At 31.2% G+C, this 27,193-nt stretch overlaps 2 non-coding genes across 2 annotated transcripts; both read left to right on the top strand.

Annotated features, from left to right (window-relative positions):
- The first annotated feature begins 13,365 nt into the window (after positions 1–13,365).
- Trnal-uaa lies at positions 13,366–13,449 on the top strand. The gene has a single exon. It is a non-coding gene; the product is annotated as a tRNA-Leu (tRNA).
- Positions 13,450–14,904: 1,455 nt separating this feature from the next.
- Trnal-uaa lies at positions 14,905–14,988 on the top strand. The gene has a single exon. It is a non-coding gene; the product is annotated as a tRNA-Leu (tRNA).
- Positions 14,989–27,193: the final 12,205 nt, after the last annotated feature.

Genomic DNA, 27,193 nt, shown 5'->3' with positions numbered 1-27,193 from the left:
AAACTCACTTCGTATCAACCACTCGGTCATGCCCCCTATTGTTAGTTGTACAAAAAATACAACATGAATAAAATATCATTTGATGCAATGTAATTAATCATTCAGTATTTTTGGGTTTTTATAATATATTCGATTTGTAAGTATTAATATTTTTTTAGTCTAACAGCTGCTTTTGTTTTAGTTTTACTGTTTTAAAGTACCTCCTTGACTATAACTATAGGATAAAGTCAGAAGGAGCCTGTAAATGTCTCACATAGGTCTCCTCTGCTCTCTCGGACAGGGGTTGGACTTATTCCACCAAACTGCTCCAATACCGTTTGGCTGATATGTGTTGATACGAGTTCTACCTACTGGGAGCTCTCCAATCTACAATATAACAATGAATATGTTCATAAGTTCTTGTGATTAATAGTAACATAAAGTAAATCATAACATTATACTGCTTTAATTATGACTCGAATACGATGAAGCCAATTAATAAAATTATATTTATATGCTTTTTCGAATTGATTTCACAAGATGATATGAATTAATTCCGTTTACTTGTATTCATTGATTTTGATTAATTAGCATCAACGGTGTATTTTATTTACTATAGAAGTTTAATATAACAAGTTTTTGTGTTTTGTACTAAACATCCAGACACGCGGTAGCGGGTCAGCCAAGTACAAGTAATGGCGAGCAGCACCGTGTGTAATATTACACGAATCATTTGGAGCCACTTTTGACCTCCTCATAACTCAAAAACTATTTGACATAAAGTGTCAAAATTGGCTCATATATTGAGATATAAATAGTTTTTAATAATCACGGATTTTGTAGTGGAAATACAACCACAAGGGCCATAACATTTTAGTTCCTGAGGTTGGTGGCGCATTGGCGATGTAAGGAATTGTTAAAATTTCTTACGGTGTCAATGTCATGTATATATTTTTCTATCGTTACACGTCATTTGTTTTAGTTGAATTAATATGAAGTAAGTATTGTTGATAATCAAAATCTTAAATGTAACAGTTTATATTATCCTCTACGTCATTATAGTTATGCCCCCTATTCGCTATGATTTACAACAAAACGCGACATGGAGCCGGCCTGTTACCATTTGCTTCACAATGAGAAGGCAATACGATTCATCCATTACGGTCTAATAATACTAAACATAAAGAAAACAGCGGGGTGTATCAGTGTCACCCTTTTATGTACACTTATGAGTAATTTTAAATAAATCTGGAACTATTGCGCGCTTTTTGTCCATCAAATTATTGATTTAAGAGAGTATTAAACTTAACTCTTTCCTTTTTTGGATGTTTTGTAATAAGTGATTGTTGTTGTAATCAAATGTTGTATTTGGATCGAAGTTTTTTTTATTTTGTAATAGAGCTGAAGATGTTTAAATCAGCGGGGAGTAGTCGTAGTCTTTGTGTGCATAGTCATATAATTGATATATGCAAGAATGTTTCATAGTTAGATTCAGTTTGTAGTTTATGTTAATTTATTTAAAATAGTAAAATGCCTAAGGTGTTTACATAATAATTAGTTAAATAACTATGATTTTAGTTATTCAAATTATTGGTCTTGTCTAAATTAAAGGTTTAATAATTTAACCTTCAGTTTAAAACGCGCGAAATTTATAAAACTTTACCAACCGTCACCCCTTCCCTTATTTTACCCTCTCGAAGGATAATTTGAAAAGTAGTAAGATATGTCCTTCCTAGGGACTCAAACTATCTTCACACAAAATTTCAATTAAATCGGTCTAGCGGTTTAAGAGTGAAGAGGGAACAGACAGACAGGGAGCTATTTTCGCATTTATAATATTAGTATACCATTTAACCAAATAAAATGAATAATTTTGTCCACTACATATTATCATAATTTTAACCAGTGCTCATAGATATGTAATAATTATCCGTTTAAATTATTTATTATTACGTTCGTACAATATTTTTATAAATAACTTTATAACAGTTAAATCTCATTATTAAATAAATAAAAAAATAAAATCAATTAAAAAGTAATATAAAAAATAAAAAAAAGCAATTTGTTTTATAATAAACTAAACATAAAGTATACAATCCCGTAAATAACAGACCTTCGTAATAACAATATTGAGCGAGCCCGATCGAGCTACCTTGTTTGTAGCCTCATCGGATTCTTGTTATTACGCGCTCAGATCGTCGTCATGATAATGTAATGCAAATATGTCACTTATTAAAGACATTACACGAACCAGGTAAAAGTTATTGCACGGTATCAATTTTTATTATACAGTAAAAAGATTTTTGCTCTACGCAACAAGTAAATCTTAGAAAATAAATGAAGCAGGAAGATTAAATACAAAGCCTTATAAAATAAAAAAGTTACAGTTTGTAAATATTCCACTGCTGGGCTAAGTTAGGCTTCCTATACCTTTGAGGGGAGGGTTCTTAGCTTAGACGCTGTACCAATTTTATATGACGGATACACAAGTGGCAGAACTTCAGTAATGCTTTTAAAAACCTGGGTTTGAATCATCGGTCAAATTTTGGGACCTATCGACTCTAGCGATGAGTAGAAATGACTCATTAGAATTTCTAATATCTATTTTTTTACTATTATTGAGTTAATGATTAGGACAAAATCAATATAGAACTGCTTTTCGAGTTTTTATTGCTGTATTTAACAAATTCCAATTAAATTAATTTTACCCTAATATAAATTGGAGCCCATGTTTACTGTATTTTTATTTTTTACATATAAACAACTGTTAAACATTAAGAGCTCGTATATACTATATATTTTTGGCATTGCAACAAAGTACTACAACCGCAAAGGATTGTATTTACTTTGATACGTGCAGAAGTCCCCAGTGAACGACTTACGATACAAAGACTTATTGATGCCTTCGCGAAAGCAATAAAAAAAAACAACTTTGTGAAGCATTAAAAACTTGCTGCTAGTAATCACAATACTTTGGATTAAAAGATCTTTAATCAGTACTATCGCTCAAGGCAAAAAGGCTAGTATTCTGAAAAATCAGAAATAGCTTTGTATTCTTTTTCATTTGAATTGAGAATTTCTCGTAGAAATAACTTTTGTTGATGAAAGCAAGAAATGTTTATGAAGCTGTAATAATATTACTCTTTGTTTCATTTTTATTTTATTATTTTCTACGTAATGTTTATTTCAACTGTAAGTATAGTTTGTGGAAATCAAATGTATATTGGCTATATATACTGATCCTTTTAAAATATCAAATCTCTTTATTGTTTCTATCATGAATTGAATTACTATTATAGAGAATAATTTTAATATCAATCTTTATTGAGAATAAAATTTAAACATTCATTACTTAAAAATATGAGAATTAAAAACGTTAAATTCCAGAGAAAAGTCTCATCATATAATTAAATAGACTTGCGGTTTAATTTCAAGTTCATAAAACTTAGCGCAAGAAAGTTAGCAGACTTCATAAATCTTAAGCTATCAATCAAAGCTCCTATACTTTAAGCGTCACATAAATTTATACTTAGGTGTCATGAGAAAGTCACTAATAAAAATATAAAAAATTGTTACCCATCATGACTCAATACTAAAAGGAAGGTATTTCTTTATGGTATTATTTTTTAAAAATGGAATGTAAACAAATATTATAATACAATCAGTACCGAGCCAAGCGATCAATTTTATCCGCCCGTAATGTGCTAATACGTCTTACCGCAACCCCGAAGTCCTTTTTCTCGTGTGCTAATTCAAATATCGTGTAATATTTCTTAAACTATTGGTCCGAATCGTAAAGAATAATTGTAACTTTTATGGATCTGTAAAAAAATAATAATGTTGTTTTGTTTTTTTTTGATAATTATATAAAAAAGTTTTCGTTTACTTCTATCATCTCTAAAATATAAAAATAAATTTTTGTTTGACACATTAACATTAGAAATATGTTGTTGTAGACTTTTCTGTTTACAGTTTTGAGATTTAAGTGCAAAGTTTTCGTGTATCTGTTGTAGTTTTGGCAGCGTTCGTTTATAAGATCGGACTAGGTTACATATGACATAATAGGCTATAAAATTGTTCTTTGAATAAATATATATAAAACTATACATATAAACTATACAGCGTATATCATGAAATAATAGATGTGTTTTTTTTTCGGAAACCAATCGAGCTATATTATGTAATACTGTTTATAGCATAATGTATCAAAATAAGTTAATGAATAGATTTTCTCGAGAACGTTTAAAACTCAATAATCATACTTCTTCTTATTAATTTTAACATTTATATAGTTATCCTTCTTTGAGTTGTATTAACAAAAGTATAGTTATATTGGAAATTAGATATAACTGAAATTATGTAGCCCGTAGATAGGGCGCCCCAATTGAAATTCTGAAATTCAAATTACTTCGGGACTACTTGAGAACACAATCGGATCTTTTAGCAGAATGGAACTTTGTATACAAAAGAACTTTTTTTTTAATTTATTCGTATGCTACAAATAAATACTTGGAGTGTCTGAATGTATAAATAATTCCCTTTTTCTTATATAGTTAAGCGTAAAGGTGTAAAGCGACTTGTAGCAATTTCAAAAGATATGCAAAGTCCCCATTGTAAGCACGTGATGTAATCACACACAAATAAAGATATTTACACCGTTGTAACATTTATTGCTTTGTTTCTGAAATATCAAAAGCTAAATTGTTTGAGCAATATATCTACGTATACTAATATTACAAATTCGAAAGTAACTCTGTCTGTCGCTCTTTCACGACCAAATCACTGAACCGAATTTGATGAAATTTCGTATGAAGCAAGCTTAAACCCTTTAGGAAGGAATTAGGCTACTTTTTGTGATTAACACCTGACAACCCACTCCTAAAACGTGCACGAAATCGTAGACAACGACTAGTATGTTATAATTATAGCCCAATGACAGAATGAAGTACATAGGCTTAACCACTGATATATAGAAGAATTCTACGTTTATTACGTAATTTATACGGCTTACGAATCTACCGATATTCGTACCGTTATTGGTTGTTTAATATCTTTTATTAATGATAGTAATTGCTAATCTGAGATATAGACAAAGAGTCACTAGTCTTTTTTATAACCTTTTATATGTTTAATCAAACAATATATAGTAAGGAAGCGTATTTTTATAATAAAAAGAATAATTTGGAATATCTCTCTATGATTATTTAAATCTAAAATAAAAATGTATTCAAAAGAAACGAAATTCTTAAAGGAAGACGCTATGACTTAACAATTATGCAAAGCCCGCGGCTCAAAGGAACTTGATCAAAAACCTCTTATTAAGATATCGCGGTCACATCGCCCATTACGCAATGGAAGGGCTGGCCGGGTAATTTCAGTACCCAGTAATACCTGCCTTCGGAATTACCGTGACAGTCATCAATAACTTTACCGTTCGCGAGTTCTCCAAAAGACTATCAGGCAATTTCATCTCTATCGCAAGATTTATTGCATGATATTCAAGTCAGTCAAAATCGTTCTTCGTTGTTATGAAATTATTTTTAAATATCGAGACACAATGAATCTCCGAATATTAATTTAATCCCTTTTTACATGTTCTAAATTTTGCTCATATGCTATTTTTTATCTGAAAAATAAAATTGACATTAAACATAATTACATAGTGGCACAAGAACACAATACAAGAATACAAACTGTATCCTGCTTGTATCCTAGATGCAAAAACAAAAATCAAAATTATAAAAGTACCTTAAACTCATTTGCGGTTTATAACAATATAGGTAAGTTATAAGAAATTTGGTCTAACTTTAGAATTAAATATTCGTAGATTGGTAGCAGAAATATTTACTTTACAAATAATATCGTAAGCTCTAGCGAGCATTGTAATAAAACTACCATACATCAATCATCCCAAAATTAAACTATACTTAGGGTAACAATTTCATAGTTGACATGTTGCGTGCTCGCTCCTGTCAGAGGGCGGTCAATTTACATCAAATTACATCATATGTCATTAACGCATTCCTACAACTTTTCTTCATACTATAAAGTATTTTAATCCTTTTTTCCACGTAATAAGGCTTAAATTATATCACGTACCTGTTTTCTCGCGGTAGATGTGATTAAAATCGCCGTAAACTAAAACTACAGCAAAAAATATCTCCCACTAAAATGGAAACCTCAGATGACACTGTGGTGACTTTAATGACAATTTAATAGCATTGCCTTCTGTCGTGAGACGCAACGTGTAATCAGCGCAAATGATAAGGCCAAATTACCGGAGACTCTGGTTTTTTTGTTGAAAGAATCAAATTATCATTTCGTAGAAGTCGCTGGTCGATCTTACGTAAGTAATTTAGGTATTAGCTGATGGTATGATGAGACTTTCAGATTACTTCAGAGTTCATAAAAGACAGCTGTACAAAGCCCGTTACTGCTCGTTGTTGGCCAAAGGCTTTTCTGTAATTGCCTTTATCAAAAGGTCAAACGTGCTTTGCTCGATCTCGGATCGAATCAAATTCCTTCTGGTCTAAGTCGAGCGCTCATCCTATTAAATAAGCTCGCCGCTGTTTATAAAACTAATGGCATTTTAAATGCTACACTTTGAATAATTTTAACGTTAGAATAATGGTAACAGGGTATTCTTCGCAACGGCATACCATTAGAAATAACATTACGTTTTTATATCTTAAAAAGTCTGAAGAAGATTTCAGGATGGATACTGGACATTTTATATTCACTCCGAGTTCTCCTTGCTATGCACGGGATGTCTCCTTAGTATGCAGGACCTGCGACGACACTTATTAGTCACAAAAATTTCCAGAATTCTCCTTACGAATCTCCCGAAGTTTTAAAGTAAAATGTTCCTCTTCTGGTCGCATTTAAAAGTTAGGTCGGTAGGTATCTAATGTTTAAAACATATCCGATATTGCTTTTGATAAAGCGGTTTAAACGAATCTAAAATTTAAAGCGCTATCGAATACTAATGCAGGTTAGTTTTGTTTTGTACAGTCATAAATATTAAATCGAACATCAGAAGCGAAAATTTATTTAGGTTTAATTTTTTTTATATTTTTATTTTATGGAATATGTGACCTCTCTCCATGAAACTTTGATAGGCATGTTTTATTAAAAAATAAAGAATGAACGTGTCGAATCAAAACAAATTATTCATACTCGACATTCATTGTTCTATGATGACCTACAAGTTTTCGACATGTCTACAACATCGTTCATGTTGCTCGTTGGAGAACACAAAATGTTAATTCAATCTCGTCGCGTTGATGTAATAAGAAAAGGCACAACAATTTGAGAATAATTAAATTCATTTGATTTATTTATCCTGAACAATTCTACTAGTGTTTGTAGATAAAAGTTTATTAATTAATATCAAATTGACCAAAAAGGTATTGATGAAATTATTCGATTATACAAAAATATATAAAAATTAAAAATCTATCCAAACTTGTTTATAATTTTATTTTTATTACCTCAATTTGATTTTGGTTCAAAGGATTTTATGTATGATTTTATCTAGAAACAATCACATTATAGAATAGTTAAAGGTCAATTAACAGCAATTGTTTCAGTGGTTCAGCATTTGTCTTAAATGTTGAACGTGCTATTTCGCGACGATTGTTTCCCGTCACAGTTTCACTAGAATTACTGGCAGCCACACGTTTCTACCTTTTATAATAATTTTAGCCGATAATGCGAAAAATACGTGCCGTTCGCCGTCTCAACCCTACGTGAGTGGGACTTTATTGCCACTTATTGCTCTCGAATGTAGCCAAATTATAATCTTTCCTGTATTCTTTGATTCGTATAGCGAAAACAATGAACAGCTGCATGTTTAGTTCCTTTATCGTTATTTAATTGCAACGATTACTAATGATTAAGGCAAAGTTATCATTATTATTAATAATATTTTATCTTTTAATAACATTCACGTGAAAACTTAATAAAAATAAAGAATATTATAGTTGAAATAAATTAATAATAGCTCCGGATTCAATTTATGTTGATTCGAATTATTTATAATTGTAATATTCACCTTACTAGTTCGAATTGATACAAAGAAATATTTCAATTTATACAACATAAGATTGACTCCTCCAACCGACACCGAAGCGTCGATCGTACGATAGTCAATGATAAATGATGATTTTGATAAGTGACTCACAAGAACCGCTTCAGCTAAAGAAATATCATATTTCAATCGTATCTGCAACTCTATTTCGTATATTGACGGTTCGTGCAACTTCTGTTCGGTGATAAATAAAAATTATTATCTTGTTTTGAATCTTAAAATAGGCACGTATCGATGTTTTTTCTCATTTTTATTTTTTTCCTTTGGATTATTTTGATTGGTGGTACAATTTTATTTTTAATTTCAAAGCAATAAAAGTTTTTACTGTAAATAAGTTATTTCATTTATGTATATGCTTATTTTAAATTAATATAGAGCAACATTCTAAGTGTAGTATAATCACTTGGTGGTAATAATATCTGTGATAGATTCAACAATTTTTTCCCCTAAACAGCAATACTTTGCATTGTTGTAAAGGATTAAAAGGTGATTGAGCGAATATAACCACTGACACAATATACATAACGTCTTAGTTCGCAAGGTTGCAACAATGTAGATAGCACCTATTCATATCACTATATAATATGGCTTCATTACACGTGTATTTCGTAATTGTATATATACATATTTGATGTTCAGTTGTTTTGTATTTGTACTGCATTTCCAAAACTTAGAATCAGAGATTCGAAAATCTAAACCAATTGGAAGTCAAATAACTAAGAAACTTCGATGGCATGGCTTGGGTTTAACTACTTTATCTTGTATTTGCTTGTTAACTTTGTATCTTGCTGTCATTAGTAGCTAAAAGCGAGCATCCGTACTCATTGGATATTTGTAGAATTATGTTACTTTATTACAAAGATGTAATTATGTAACTTTTTTAGGCCATGAACTGTTACAGTCTCTTTTGATAACAAAACTTTTTTGAACTAGCATAGTTTTATTGGGTGTTATTTCAAATGATAAGTAATATGTATATAAATTAAATATATCTCATTTTTAAATCTCGGTATCGATTGAATTTTGTGAAAATGTATTTTATGGCGATACTGTTGCGACTTTTATAAATAATTTTGATGATTTATATGTCTAGATAGACTGTCAAAGTTGAGAACGCATCGCACAAAATAGTAGTCAACTATTGGACACTAAGCACGTGTGTGCTTAGTGACCAATAGTTGACTACTATTGGACACTAAGCACACATACTTTACTAGTGTGTGTGTACACATACTAGTAAAGTAGTATAAAATTTTGCAAGTGACAAGCTTTAAGGTTTAGTTCTTTTCTAGTGAGATACATTATCAAAATACATGTATATAATCTAAGACTAACACTTTAAAATGAAAAATTAAGTTATCGTTTCATTTTAAAAGACTATTTAATAGTTTCCATTTTTTACACAGTTCATATCTCATCTGCTCCAGTTCGTTTCAAAGAAAAGACAAGATATTTACACTGACGAAAACTTGAGTCTAGATTCCAACTTAGCTATTCCCTTTGTCATTGTGTTAAGACAACGCTGAGTTGTACATGAAATATCTGTAAAGATTTAAATAATTTATACTTTATACGTGCAATATTTTTCTTAAAATTATATATAACGATATAAATAATATTATGAAATGTAAATGAATCTGTTTTGTCAGAGTGGTGGATTACACTCCAAACATTTTCTAGTGGAGATAAGGCTTCCCTTTTTTAATAGAAATATATTTCCATTGAGTTTCAAAACGAGTTGCATCTGGTGCATTAAAGCAGGACATATCGATCACGCCGCATGCATAAAATATGAATTGTATCTTTGAATTTGTCATATCTTCCAATTACATTGATATGGTTTCCATCTGCTATTGGCTACACTACCCCTGCATTTACTTTGAATATATATTATGTACAAGTGAATGGAAGTTCGTGTTTTACATTACCATTGATTCCCAGTTCATAGTTCGTTTCTTATGTTCATTTAATTTGAGATTAAGTATATGTATTGCATTGATTTTAGATCATTTACAAAATTATAGATAAGTAATAGATATGAAAATTTACTGGACAAATGAGGTTATAAAAAAAAACCTAACTTATGTGAAAAAAATAAAAAAGTGGGCCATGTCAGTGGTTAGAACAAGTAAATCTATAAGGTTGCTGGTTCGAACCCAGGCAACAGAGTTTATATGTTCTCAGCGATCAAGGAAACCATCGTGCGACCGAAATTGCTACACATTATGTACACGTGTATCAACTAACCCGCTTTGCAAACGTGTGATGAAATAACTTCAAGCTTTTGGAGACAACTCCAGAGAAAAAGTCTTCACAAAGCAATAGTTTATTTACATGCTAATAAGTATCTATATATTTACGTAGTATAGTATGTACGTGCTTATAGTAAAAATAGATTTTTATAAATAAGATTTATTTTAATATCTTTGGTATGCCGAACAGTCACAGATTGTTTCATTGTAAGACATTATATTTAGAGTACGATATATTTATTTTTAAAAATAACCCTCAACCTGTATATCAATTACATTTTAATAGACATCTTATATGAAACGTGACAGCCGATAAAGATATTTTTTAACGACGAATTGAATAAAATTATTTATTTTCTTTTTTTTTTTAGCAATCATATGAAACCTCTCTTTTTGCGATGTTTGTTAGTTGATATTTATAAATAAATTACAGCGACTTTTTGTTCTTTACAATGTTCATATATATTATTTTTATTGGTTTTTATGAAGTCTTAATACCGGTATCTGAGACCGATCGACTTAAATTAAATACACCAGAACAAAGCTTCATTAATTCAGTTGTCTTCATTGAAGAAATAAACCATAATAATGCGAATACTTCAACATACCTTGTCATAACCAGTTAAATGTTACAGGCGGTAAAAAGTCTAGTGCTAAAGTTATGAGAGATAGCCGTTTCGCTGTACAACTTCTCATCAAATCTTCTATATAAGCAACATACCAATGTATAATCACGAGATCTTCGAAATTATAAGGCCAATTGACTTAAAGCATAGTTATACCAATCACAACATAGACGCTCACAATTTTTTTTTATAGAAATTTTAACTTCAAGTTGGACAGGTAACTTATATGGGTAAAATTCATACTTTATATGGATAAAGTCTGGACGGGCAGCTAGTCATTTATAATGTCAACTATTGCATCGTATTTCAGCGAACTATTAAACATAAAAATTATTATTACAAGCATTAGCATTAGCATTAACAGCCTTTAAATTTTCCCACTGTTTCGCTAAAGGCCTCCTCTCCCTTTGAGGATAAGGTTTGGAGCATATTCCACCACGCTGCTCCAATGCGGGTTGGTGGAAAATTATAACAAATTAAGTTCTTATTAATACATTTTAATTCAATAGAATTAAACCATAGTAAGTAAGTCTGCAATTATTCTTGTGCTAGATAACGGCGTCTAGGAGATGGTTTAGAGTTTATTTGGACAACATTACTCCAGTGAAGATATAAGGGACAGAATTTCATCTAAAGTTAAATACACATCCATGTTTCTTCACGACTTATGTTCGGCGCTTTACATAAGAATAATTATATCATCATACTCTTCCTAATAAAGTATACATTAATGCACAAAATAAGACTAAGTAGACATTAATACACACATACACACATGTGTGAGTGGGAGTAGGGTTTTGGTGTGTGTTAAGAATTGAGCGCCATGTCGAATAATTTGAATAACGAATTATAAATTATAACATTTTAAGGATACACGAATCAGTATAGGGTATCCCCTTCAGTTTCAAATATTTCAAGAGTGATATACAAAGTCTCACAGAATAATACTGCACAATTTAATAATTATTATCCACTCTAAACAATCATACAATAATATAAGTGTGATTTTTTTTATCATCATATATTTTCTACAAAATCGAATGATGAATTTTCAAAGTGAAAATCATTGAGAATCTTTCAAGCAATTATTGCTTTTGCTGGTAGTTTTACATCTGCCCATTCACGCTCACTTGAAAAAATTACCTGTAATATTATAAGTAGGCATAACTCTTCAGAAAATATTATAATTGGCCGATGATGATGATGACGTAATTTTCATCTCCATTTTCGGAAATCTTTGTATGTTTTTACCAATATCGTTTCTAAAAGCGAGAGCTCGATAGTTGGGATAGAAAAAATCACATCAAGGCCATTTTTAATTTAATGTTAATCAATATAAATATTAATAACACGTCTTTATAGCTATGACACAGGAATGTGTATTTTATTTATTTACCTACTTAATTGGAGGACATACCGCCGTTGATAAACAAAAATAACAAATACTTAATAACTATAAGCCAATAACAGTTCTTACATATAACATTAAAGAGACTGAGAATACGAAAATAAATGAAAAAAGAATCAAATAGATAACAACAATACATATCAAACTATGTGTCTGTAATAAAAAAAGCCAGTGAGTTAAAAATTACTATGTCTTTGCAAACATTTCTGTCATGTATCGCTTAACATTATTATGATTTCTGCAGAAAACATCAAAATCATTATAACTTATATATTTTATCTAGAATTTAGATTTTGGAAAGATATGTATAATCTTTGTGGTGTCGTTTTTTTTTTAATGAATGCCTTCAAATCTATTCACGTTGAACTGTAACTAGTAATTGGTTAAGTCATATGGTTTAATTAAAGAAAATATACACACAGGTTTTCGCTACTTAACATTACTTCCCAGAATTTGATCCTTATTAGGGAAACTATTGTGGGCTGGTGCAATTATACAAAGCAACGGGTTGGATTCTGGTTTGGCAGATGTATCGGGTATTGTAAAATCCGATTGTATATTATATTTTCTTTAAATCGCCAATATGATTTGTATCACTTTGTACTAGTTGCAGATTTGGTAGAATATAATTGCTTGGTATAATAATAATACTTGTACTTATAGCCTATTCCAATGGAAGTAGGAAAAAAAAATAAACAAACCTTAAATTTACGTATATCATTTGCGATTTGCTAATGACACAGCTATGTTGTGCACTACTAAGAGTTTATGCTTAATATATCTTTATTTATAATACAACACTTGCATTTAACCACTTTCTTCCACTTTTAGTTTAGTCGACGTTCAAAACGCCATTTTTTTGTAAATCCGTAGTAAATATCATAGATTAATCAAGCTCTCGAGCAATGATATCGAGTCAATTTTGCTGTAAAATGTTGTTTATTTGGCTTTTTTCCTGTTTTAGTTGGAATAGAGTATAAACTGTTCTACATATTTGTCACCCTCTAGTACGTCAGGTTGGCCGAGTGGTCTAAGGCGCCAGATTTAAGCTCTGGTTCCCGAGAGGGAGCGTGGGTTCGAACCCCACACCTGACAACAACACACAATCGATTTCATTTTTATATTTTTACATTTTACGTACTCGTCACAATCAATATTTTTTTACAAATGAATGACAATCAATGTCATGTTAAGTCTTTGTGAAGTTTAAGTCTTAACTTATTACCTACAGTAAAGTCCCATTAAAATTTCATGAATATTGTAAAGTATATGTGGTATTTTTTTTTAAATATAATCGACTTTTTGATAATGACATTTAAAGTAAAAACCTAAAGCATAATTTTCGAAAAGTACCATTTATGCGCTTTAAACCTTCTTTTGCACTGATTATATTTTTATTACCAATTTATTTTAAAACGTCATTTTTCTATTCGCTAAATGTCGTCATTGGTTTTGATTTATTGATCATTTTATCAATTATCCAGCGTAATTACTGACATCTGTTTCTATTTAAATTACTGCCAGGAGGTTATTGTTCATTTAACTAAATACTCGAATGAAATGCGGATTTAAATATGCACACAATGGACAATGCATAATTCTTATTTAATCAATTTATTCGATTATATATATATATATTATATAATTAGATAATTATTTACTTTTTGCTCATATATATATTGAGATCATATATATTATAATAGGTATGAATACAAGTTTAGTTATAATAAATTACGTAAGGGTGATTGAAGAAACAGAGACGACAGATTTCATAAAAAGTAATTGTCTCTGGACGCTGGGCTTATGAGAGACTTAGAATTTAATGGTTATTAGAATCACAAAAAAATAAAGAAAATCATAAGTATGTATAAAAAAAAAACGATTCAGCGGTAAAATAACACACATCATATTTTTATTATAATGGGAAATATAATAGCAACCCAGTGTACATATTATTATATAGTACAGGCGTCACGCGTCCACAAGATAGCCGGCTGCGGTGGGGGGAGGGCATGACGGTATATGAGCGCGTCATACAATATGGCGTCACGGCATACAAATCGGTCTCACTACCGAGACCCGCCAATATGTGTTTTACATAAAAAAACGAACAATCGGAACTTTGTAACAGGTTAACACTTTTGAAAATATATAAATATGCCATAACAAAATGGTAAAAATAAAACATAAAGTATAATATAAAATATTTACTTTGATATTTGTTTTACTTGTTAATAGTCAATAATAATTATATAATAATAATTTTATGTTTTATTAATAATAATAATATAAAAATTATTAATAATGTCAGTAATTTGAAGTGATTTTCATTTTTTTTTAATTTTTTGTTTCAATTTAAATGTAACTTACAAAGTACAAAATATAAAAAACGAAATCGGCTTTCAATCGGCGGAGATATTGCGTAAATTCATTAAAAATATATAATATAATACACTATATTTTGTTTTGAATTTAACCAAAAAAATATATAGTTATAAGGCAAGCATTTACTTGGTTTATAGTAATTCACATTTTCACAATATGATAACAGTCAGGTTGGCCGAGTGGTCTAAGGCGCCAGATTTAAGCTCTGGTTCCCGAGAGGGAGCGTGGGTTCGAACCCCACACCTGACATCTATATTTACAACGAAAACTATTTTGAATTTTTACTGCTGTAGAACTTAATATTTTTTTTATTATTTATAAATGTTTTTTTATAGTCGAAAAAATTAATTACAAACAACTTATTTTTACGAATAATTTTAATTTAGATTGCCTTTATTTCAGTATTAAATATATCATTCCAGCAGAAGTCAGTACATTATGAACAAAAATAAAATTAAACAACTACACTGTGGCTATACACAAAGCTCTGTTTAATTACGGCCCATCGGAGCCACGGTATATTGTAAATTACGCGAATTTTAAAAGGATAAATGGGTGTAAAATATAGGCTCGATTGAGCGTAAAAACGGAGCTATTAAAATTAGTCAAATGTTAAAATCGTAGCTTTATTCCCCGCAAGTGTCGTAAAGTTATTCGATTTATGTTTAACAACGAGACGATTGACAGTTCAGTTGTTTATTGATGTCGTTCTCGCCTTCTGGCAGGCTCACATTCTACATAGTCATTATTATAATATGCATTGGCTATAAAGATCTGGAATCGCGTATGAGCTGTTTAAACTTTGAGAGCAGTTTAGTTCGCTCGCTTGGATGTAATTTTATATGTAGATATACCCACGTCACGAAAACTGTTTTTGATTTTAGTCCAGACGTTGATACCTTTAAGACTGTAATATATTATTCAATAATAATTTAACAACTGATATTTACGTGTAGAAAATCGTAATGTCGAGACGAGTTCTCGAGAATTTAAATTACAATACTATTTTTACTATTACTTAAAATCTAAATACTACATACCACAATAAAAAGTCTAGTTTTCATCTCATATAAGACAAATAAAAATTACTATATCTGTTTTATATTATAAATTAATTTATGTCTTCAATTGTCATTTTTTTTTCGCTGCAAAAACGCGTTACGCGTCCCCACGTAGAAGTTCTGGGCTTATGTGGGACTCGCCGGTGCCCAAGATGTTGGCGGTACACCGGGGGTCGACGTAGCATATTTTCTTCTTCCATACCTGTCTAACATCATTTCACGAGTAACATTCTTTCTAGACATAATATGGTCCTTCACACAATCCATGCAACGTTGTCTTTGGCTTCAGGACCGGAGAGACCGCCGAAATCGCAGAATATGTAGTCTTCGCTCTGTTGATTTTCAAGTTAGACAGAGATGTATGGAAAAAAGGCATGCTGTGCCGATCCCAAATAAAATTGGGATAAGGGCAGGAGGATGCATTATGCATGTAAATAAGTAAAGTTAGCCCTCAGTTACGATTAAGTTGAAGTTTGTTTTGTATTGAATAGTCAAAGTTGGATCGGAATAAAATCGGGAGCGAATCATAACCTTTGTAGAATAGTAGAATTGGTCCACAGGGCAGTACTGATCCACTCAACAATTACTTTTTTTTATAAATAAATGTTTTTAATATCTACACTAAAGATAAATTGGCGTTGTCTTTTATATACAGGTGGATTAAAAATTGATATAATATAAAAAAAAAATCCCATCTAATTTTATTACATTTATTTGAACCACTGCCAAAAACGCATGCTGATAGATGGATAATAGATGATATTTTAAACGCCCTATATTTAACCTTAGTAGAACACATTTCAATGACAACACGACACCGAGTGCCACGTACACCCAGTTTATGAATAGTAGAAAGTCAGCCAAACGAATGTGTCAATGATATCCGTCCAAACACTATACAATTTCATTAAAGTGTTAATTAAACCATTTTTTTTTCATGTACGTAAGTATATTTGTATTTAATCTCCACATACTAAGCGTCGTTGTCGCTGGATAACTTAATTGCATTTTTTATTTATTGTTGAAGTCTATTAAACGTAACCTTTAATATACATGGTAAGCATTAACTACTTATAAGTTTTTTTTTTTTTAATCGGTAGTCTTTTTTTTTATGGCATTGGTTAGCGAACGAGCATATGGACCACCTGATATTAAGCGGTCACCACCGCCCATAGACAATGGCGTTGTAAGAAATAGTAACCATTCCTTACATCACCAATGCGCCATCAACCTTGGAAACTAAGATGTTATGTCCCTTGTGCCAGTGATTACACTGGCTCACTCACCCTTCTAACCGGAACACAACAATACCAATACTGTTATTTGACGGTAGATTATCTGATGAGTGGGTGGTATCTACCCAGATAGGCTTGCACAAAGCCCTACCACAAAGTAAAGTCTGACAAAGTTGGAGTTTAAAAAATATTAAACAGTCATCATATTACATCATCAATGCGTCACCAACTTTGGTAACTAAGATGTTACAAGGACGTCTCTCTTGGAAACATTATGCATAGTATAACTTCTTCCGAAACGAACTCTTCCGATTGTTTCGAATGCCGTTCAATCGTTTAAGAGACCGAGGGCTTAGAAAATGCACCTGTGTTCTCACACACAGCTATGTGGAACCAGCTTTCTCCGGCGGTTTTTCCGAACCGATACGACTTGGGAACCTTCAAAAAAAGAGCGTACTCTTTCCTGAAAGGCCGGCAACGCACCTGCAAGCCCTCCGGTGTTGCAGATGTCCATGGGCGGTGGTAGTCACTTTCCATCAGGTGAGCCTGTTCGTTTGCCACCTTTTGACATTAAAAAAAAAAACACACACTTGAACCCTATAATATGTCCTGCGTAGTTAGCTGGTCTCCTTTGAGATTGACCGCTATGACCGAAATCGATCAGGACGACATCATCATCATTTTTTTTATATCAGATATGTTGTTCCTAGTCCTCGTTATTACTCGGTCTTACCTTTCGTTAAACTACAAACTTTCAGTTTTGGCGAAAGATCAAAAACTGAATATTACTGACCCAGATATGCTTGCAAAGGGCATTATCACTAGTTTTTAAAAGTTGATTATAGTTCTTGAAATGTGCATAATTGTAACTATACTGTTGTTGAAATTACGTTTGAAAGGAGCGTAATACAAAGCAAAAACTGTTTAAAATGGTATACGCTGAATTAAATTCTTCAGTTAAGTTTTAGCGATGTAATTTGCAAATGCTTTCTTTTGTCGCACTTTCTGGGTCACAGTGAGTTGAAATGGAATGAATTTAAATTAAAACAACAAAGTTTTAATTTTATCGTTAAAATACTTAACATAATAATATGCAAACGATAAAGTTTTATAATAGGGAATCTGCGATATAGGTAATAGACGTGGCTGGGCTTATAACAACGCCAGAAATAATAACAAACGATCGCAGTCTTAATATATAAAAAACTAGTAGCAGCAATAACCGATTGCAATTTTATAAAAACAGTAACAGCTCAACTCCTAGGCAACGGTGTTCTCGATTATTGTGGAGTTTATACCACCACACTGATCCAATGGCAGGTTTGCGAATTTATTATAAGTATTAAAAATTTTAACATGAAAAAACTACACGCATATGAAAGATATTTTATAATTTTTTTTGTCTCAATAATATAAATAAAATAAGTTGACTAAGCAACTCGCACGACGTGGCTACGGAACGCTTCACGCATCGATTACTTACCAATTCGAAGCCGACAACCTGCCCGATCTTTTGTCGCCTCGTCACGTCTCCCAACGGACTATTTCCACCTTTATTTTTAAAATGGAAAACGAATTTACAACAAACAGAAGTAAAAAGTTCCAGCGTGGTAAAAATCTTATTCTGTTAATATTTAACGGATTTTTTAGTTCGTTTCTTTACTAAGACAATCTTAAATTTAATCTTCTTATGTATACCACTTGCTTTTCTTATATTTTCCTCTGTAAGATAGTGCTAAGCTATTATTTCACATCCCTTAGCTTCATTTGCATCTACATACATTTTTTTCATCAAGTTTTTTTTTTCATAAATTAAACCTAAATCTTATTCAAATGCACACACCCTTATACAAAAGAAAAAATGTGGCACTTTATTTTATTTATAAGGTTTATTTATTTATTTATAACAGACACGACTTTTATTTTCTAGATAGAATAGTATTAAAAAATATGTGTATTTAAATATTTGTTTAAATTATTTCGTTGTTTGTTATTAAAATATATAATTATAATATATATTGGATGTGGTTTAAAATTGCGACAACGTTAAAATTTCAAATTGAATTTAAACATTTAACTATTATCTTTTAATTAAATAAAAATATTACTTTAATAGGTATACATCTGGGGCAGCCTACATCTGAGTATGCTCACGTCGTTTCCACACGCATACAGGACGATACTGTTATGCCTGTGAAAGCGCGAATGTGTGACTGCGCATCGAGTTATTCGAGCTGCCATCACACGAAGTAGCGCGTAAACTCGCGTTTCTGCACGCTTCTTTTTGCCTCTGTCCCGTCCTGTTTTGACACTCTCGAAGAACACTCGTTCAGATAATGTTTCAGATTTCATTTAAATTTATGCAATTATGTTGTGCAATTTCCTCTACACAGACTCACAGACCCTTGCCAGGTGGACGGCCTAAAATTGACCCATATCTATCAAATAACAGCTAGTTACTACATAAAACAGAAATTTGTTATTCCAGTCGACGCTAATACATTGCTTTTAATGAAATACCCATTCATTTTGGGAAGGCTATAAGCTAGTTGTAATTACTGGGAACGGGGCAAAGTAAGGTCACAATTAACTAGTATTTGGTACTAAAGACGTCGGTCATTGATAAATGTTTTTTTATCCCAGCTTCTTGTAAAGTATGTACTCGTAACAGTGAGTCACGATAATTTCAGCTAAGTAAATAAAGAGGAAAGTATATTAGTCAACATACCTGTTAAATTCTAGTTCAAATTTGGTATATTAGGCGATGTTTTGAATTTATGAAATACTAAACTATTAAATATCATGATCAAATATGTATGTTCGATCTATGATCAAATATTAAACTACTAATAACTGTTTTAAAATAAACATCGAGAAGCAAATCCCTTAGTGCTTTGAAATAAGTATTTTACATAAGCAGCCCGTAATTGTCCCACTGCTGGGATAAAGGCCTCCTCTCCCTTTGAGGAGAAGGTTTGGAGCATATTCCACCACGCTGCTCCAATGCGGGTTGGCGGAATACACATGTGGCTGAATTTCGTTGAAATTAGACACATGCAGGTTTCCTCACGATGTTTTCCTTCACCGCCGAGCACGAGATGAATTATAAACACAAATTAAGCACATGAAATTTCAGTGGTGCCTGCCTGGGTTTGAACCCGAAATCATCGGTTAAGTAAGTAAGTAATAAGTATTTTAATGATGATTAATTAATTTTACACCAAATCACTCCTTCTAACCAAATATGGATACCCTAAGACTAAATTTTGCAGAGTTTTAAAAGCATTAAATTAATAATTAAATTGCAGAACGCAGGCCTTTATTAGTAACACTACTACTACCAACGTAAAACTCATCATATATTCATCAAACACGTTTTAAAATTTGAAAACTTTCATTAATCTTGACAAAAATATATTTAAAAATCAATATTATTCAATTCGATTCCACGAGATGCGATCAAAATGGCCGATAATAACTTTTTTCTAACGCTAATGTAAGGTGTCATTATATATTTTGACTCTTGATGACGCCTATAAGAAACAATCTAGAGGTAAAATCAAAATGATCATAGATCGTAGATTAGTACAATTATTATATTTAAGGACGCTATCAAATTAGATGAATAATGTTTTGATCAGTCTATTCAAAACCGGACATAAATTTTATTCATCGAAATAATACAAATCAAACAGATTTTTATCTTCTTGTATCAACTTTACAATCCCCTTGACTTATAATATTGCCACCATCTGTTGACTTTTGTTTTGAGTAAAGCCTCGCGGCAATACTTGTGTTAATATACAATTCAGCGTTCATGATGAAAGCCTTTAAAGCTCACAATTAAGCTGCGCCGGCCAGTCGAGGCGAAATCCCCGCAAACTCTGCCACTGTCCCTAATCCGATGCTGTATCTAAAACTACTCGAATCTCGTGTAAAACAACATAGTTTGCGAGTTGGATTAGTTTTCCATGTACAAACTTTACAATATTTAGGTCATGCATCACGTACAGTATCTAGATTAACTTCATTTTGTAATTTATTATAGAAAAGTAAAATATGAAAGGAAAATTCGTTCTGATATGTAAATATTTATAGCGTGTTAACTTTTAACGTCTACCGCGAAGGAATAATTATTTTATCATACACTGATACAGCGAAAATGATTAATATTATTATTTAATAACGTTGCATTTATTTAAAGTCCAGTGTATATATCGTTCATTTTAATTTAAAATTACATTTTGATTTTATACCTGTTATTAGTCGTTTTATAATTAAATCGATTTAAATAAAGAAAATCTTATTTACTTTTTTTTATCAATCATAATTAAACATCTAGTATATAATTGATTACGTGAAGTCATTACTTACAAAATATAGGTGTCGTTATACATAAAGTAAATGCTAGTGATTATTCGTAGTCTGCAGTCACTCATCGATTCGTTTAGGTTAAAGTTTTGTACAGCTGTTGTTGGCAGATGCGTGAAGGTTTCTGGCACAGTGATTATTCTGGCGTAGAGAACTTACAATAGATGACGCAAATTGTATCGGATATTTGCTTATAAATTTAAAAGGCATTACAATATATTCCGTCATTCGATGATATCCAGACTGGATGTGAAATAAAATCTTGAATTTAAAAGTATATTATAATTGATATTAGGTATATAAGCTATATCTAAATGTAATTATAAAAAATTTATACAATGATCGCAATGTTTTCAGTGGTGGTTTATACGTGAAGGTTAGCAAACAAATTTGTTTTACAAATTTTTTGCTCGTTCATGTTTGCAGTTTAATTAAATTTATAATATAGTTGAACGTAACGTAACTTAACTATGTATTGGATAAATATAACACTGCATAGCGTACTCTACATTTCTCAAACAAACTTGTGTAAATTATAGAGGTTGTTTTTCTCTTTTCTGTTAATTACTTTTTCGCCGTCAGTTTTTTTTTTGTGCCATTTTTATTTATTTATGACTTTCTAGTGTTTAAGTTAATGCATATACTTTTAATCGCTTTCATGAAATTTTAAAGTCATTTTAAATCCAGTTACATTAATACGTCAATTAATAAATTCAGATTATACAAACGCACTTATTAAAAGATTTAGGTGTTGATTAGGTTTGTTTGACAATTTTTCACTTCAATTTTTATTTTTATTACATTTATAGTATATTTCTTTAATGATCTTCATTCGATATAAGAAATGGCCCAGTGGTTAGAACGCGTGCATCTTAACCGATGATTTCGGGATCAAGCCCAGGCAGGCGCCACTGAATTTTCATGTACTTAATTTGTGTTTATAATTCATCTCGGCTGTGAAGAAAAACATCGTGAGGAAATCTGCATGTGTCTAATTTCAACGAAATTTTGCCTCATGTGTATTCCACCAACCCGCATTGCAGAAGCGTGGTGGAATATGCTCCAAACCTTCTCCTCAAATGGAGAGGAGGTCTTAGCCCAGCTGTGGGAAATTTACTGTCTGCTAATGTAATGTAATGATATAAGAAAGACTCGTTTGGTTTCAAGATATCAAACCGCATATTATTGTGCCCTAAGCCTATCATTTTTATAATATACGTGGGCTGCCTGGATATACTAAGCATGTCATATATCGCCAATGCGCCACCAACCTTGGGAACTAAAATGTTATGTCTCTTGAATCTGTAGTTACTCTAACCAGTTCACCTTTAAACCGGAATACCGTAACAGCAATCGATACTCAGTATCTATTGCAGTTTAGCAGCGGAATATCTGATGAGTGGGTGGTACCTACCCAAACGGGCTTGGAAATAGTTCTACCACCAAGTAATATCAGATACCCGCGAAAAACATAAAGCTTCATTTACAATCGGGTAAATACAAGATACATTTCCAACGTCACAAAGCAGTAAATAAATACCGCATTACCAAGCCGATTATTAAACGTACAAAGTTTAACCATATCATAGTCCAACCTACTGCAGCGTAGTTTTACACGTATTGTATGAGCGAAACCCGACAAATGTAGTGTTTTTTTATCATATATTTCAATTGTCATTATATTCGGTTGAATCGTATAGATGTTAATGTATTTCAGTGCCTTTTAGTGATAAGTAACTTCAGTGGAGTGTGGAAAAATATGTGCCAATTTATATGGCGATCGGTGAATCGGTGTCAAAAGCTATTAACTCTCTATTCTCAAACTAATATAGAGTCATGTTTAAATATAGATTGATTATTAGCAGTCTGTAAATCTCGCACTGCTAGACTAAGACTCCTCATGTTTAGACGTGAAGGTTTAGAGGTTATACCCCCACGCTGATCCAATGTAAATTCTTAAATATCAATAACAACTCCGTATAAATAGCGTAGATATTTAAACACAGGTAAAACATAAAGGTGCTTTTTCAAGTAATACTGTCGGGAATTGAAGTAGCATTAGTGATTATGATTAAATAATTCAATATACCGTCTTCAAGTCTGTCAATCAAAGTTTGTCAATGGCAAGGAGACCTTTTTATACCCTGGTAAAATCGAAACTGCGATTCAACGAGGAAATGCTGTTAGCATTCTCGGCAGCATTCCATGTGCAATAAACATTTTCAACGTGGGTCCGTGTGAACCCAATACAAAATAACATCCCGTAAAAAACAATTTCGGGCTATGACTTGTCCAGTGCTGGTCTTCTTCATTTGGATAACCTACCATTCTTCAGCGCCTAACTGCATCCGGACGTGCAGTCGTACGTCGCGATGTTTTTCTACACAGGTGAACATGAAATGTATAAAATGTTTTGTACCAGCGATCTCGAAAGTAAAACACGATCTACTGGGTCATCTCGGTTTTATATTTAATGCATAACAATTTAAAAATCCAGTAACGACTTTTTATCATGCATACAAATCTACCTACATTTTGGCAAAATTTCTCAGAAATTTCGGTTAAGCCGTAATCTGCTTATACGCGGTATTAACATTGTAGATAATCTTTAAATACCTCCCTTTATTGGGAAATAAAACCGTTGATAGTGGACGCTTTGCGGATTTTTATAATACAGATAGTATATGTATGCAATATTTTAATTGTGTCTTTGTAATTTTTCTAGTAAAAGCGAATAACTATGATTTTTTTTTTATAATTGATAAATATCTAACCGAATGTTTCACAGATTAGAATCAATTAGCAGTCATTCCTGATTACCAGTGGAATTCAAGTACATATTTCTATCTCGTACAATCGCTAAGTGAATGACAAGGATGAGAATTGAGTATACACAAATATTATTATAAACCCTTTGTTTTCAATGTTTGTTGTATACATTTTTGACAGTGTATTAAAATAAAATAAAAATATATTATCGTTGTATATTTTTTCATAACAAACCAGACTTAATTAGAGTTGATGTAAAGATAATTAGACTAAACTAATTCTTCGGTCTAATATCATTATTGACCTTTGTATTGGAAATTATATAATTATAAATTCATAATTAGGATAAAGTCACACATCAATCAGTGTAATAAGCAATTCAAATCGTATTAATCCCATAACTATATTGCATAATGTATTTATAGCGTTTCAGAGAAACCTAATGTATGTTAATACATAACATGATTCATTAATGAAGACTCGTCGCCGCGTGTGATTAAAAAATCCAACTTATGTTACATTTGTACAACAAATGTTTAATGATTCATAATTTAATAACAAACAAAGTCACGCTTTAATAATTCTCTTAGATTATAATCCTGTTTGTTTATTCCTAAAACAAAAAATAATTTAATTACGTATCTATCGCTTTTATTATATGTATATATGTGAATGTGTGAATTTATGAGTATGTTGTACATATATGGCGCCACTTGGACACAACTTGGAAGGCGAAACATGCTTACACGAAACAAGACTCAGTCTACTTTTGTATGTCATTACTTAGATAGAAGTAAAATAATGTATATTCTTAAAAATAACGTGACCGATAACCAAACCTGTCATTATAAAAGTTGAATAATTAAGAAAGGCTTAAAATATAGATTTAAATTCTATGATTTGAAGATTTCTTTTAATGAGCAGTCATTAGTAAGTGCTTTATTTTCAAGGGTGCTAAACGCGAATAGTCAAAGTTTTGTAGGTCGATTAGTTCCTACTGAGCCTCTCGTTATTGTGGTTTGACTGATAAGTACTGGTACAGAGCTCTGTGCATGCCCGTCTAGGTAAGTACCGCCCACTCAACACTTATTGTACTGCAAACATTAACAGCCTTATATATAAATGTAGTTTATCGAGTGTCTAGTTAAACTCTGATTTACCTCTTACTGTCGTCATTGATATGACATTCGAAAGGATTATTGTTTAACTAATCACCCCCTAAACAATACTTTTAGGTAGAGCCGTAATTTCTTGTATTGCAGGTTTCCGGTTTAAACCAGTTTAACTACAGGCACAAGATACATAAGAAATTTACTGTTTGACGTTTACATCGTTATATTGAAACATTGGTATATATATTATCTTAAAATATATTCCCTACTATCAGTTATTCGTAGCCTTATTTTTATGGGTAGTTAAACAAACTGTAGCATCTTAATTACGCATTGTAGAATATTCTACTATTAGTAAGCTAAATTGAATTTGAAATCTTGATTTAAATACTACTTACAGTCAGGATATATTATATATATTTTCTTACCAAATTTAAGACCTAAGCAAAAAACAAAACAAACAATGTGAATGCCTACTCCATATAAAGCAATTGTTTATAAATCCTTCAGCAATTATCCTTCTACAGAGTCACGGTTGCAGTTTCATTATGCATAGATTGTATATATTTTAACTTATAGAATATAATAGGATCGATCGCCGTGGTAACAGCAGAGCCTGTATTAGTTGTTAGACAGAATGTTAGTTAGTACGTTGGCTACGGCCTATAAATCACCATAGCCGCAACTGATTCAGATTATGGATACAGTATAAGGTACTCGAAGATGCAACAAAATTAATGTAGGAAATGGCGCTTAATGTAATTTCGTCTTGTTACAATTCTAGACGTCACAATGGTGAAATCAATATTATTATATGGATATATTTAAATTTACACTAATATTGACATTAGAAAGAATTTTAAGTAATTGCTCAAATCAATTTAAAATTAACCAGCGCTCATTGATTTGACATGATATTTTCATAAAAAAAAATCTTTATTACTCTGAATTGTTACCATATACTGCATTCAGGCCTCTGTATCTGTATAGAAAGATTGATTATACAGTATAAGGAAAAAGCATAAAACGATACCGAGCTAGACCGGCATAGAGCGCCTCGGGCGGACTCCGATAGAAAATTATTAAGAAAATTAAATGATCTACCGTATACTGGTTTACAGATATGCCAATTATTATTGATACCTAAGAACTTATAGAGACAGTTATATTGCGTTAGAAATGCCATCAAATTCAAAATAGGAATTCGTATAATTTAAAAAAAAAAAACGTACTTAAGATTTTTTAATTCAGTGGACTTTCTAAAAACTGACTTAATTCAGCACAATTATTTATTTTATCTGTATTTTGTAAATATTGATAAATTGTGGTTATTAATGCGCTTTTAAAATAAACATTACTTTTTACTAATTATTTATATAGGGATACGTGTAACTTCCATTGATTTTCTTGATCTAAGGTTGATACGATCTGTAGGCAATAGTGAAAAATACGTGGGCAGAACGAGATGTAAATCGCGATTTAGTTATGTGTTTTATCTGTCCCGATCTTTGCTTTTGGCGTTAATGATAATTGATTCTAATTTATATTCAAATTTTCTTTTAAAATATTTATGAGACAAAAGTGGATAATTTAACTGCCAGATGAAATAATAAAGCAATAAAGAAAATGAATAAGTAATGCGTTGATTGTATTTTGTTTTTTTTTCTTTTTAGAAAATACAATATTCATTACAATATGAAATAAATACAATCTCGTTACAAGTAATCGCATTTTTTTTTTAAATTATTTTATTATACAACACGTATTACACAACAATTATTGAGTAGATATATGATTACAATTATTGTGTAGAATTATTAGATAGAAGCTTAAAACGAAAACAGGTAAGTACAGATAGAAAAAAGATAAAATAACTATAATTTAAGAATACTTATATTAAAGTATA

This window comes from Vanessa atalanta, chromosome 14 (genome assembly GCF_905147765.1).
Source record: "Vanessa atalanta chromosome 14, ilVanAtal1.2, whole genome shotgun sequence".
Taxonomy (NCBI): domain Eukaryota; kingdom Metazoa; phylum Arthropoda; class Insecta; order Lepidoptera; family Nymphalidae; genus Vanessa; species Vanessa atalanta.
Note: the sequence above shows the minus strand (reverse complement) of the source record. Positions and strands in the feature narration are given on the sequence as shown.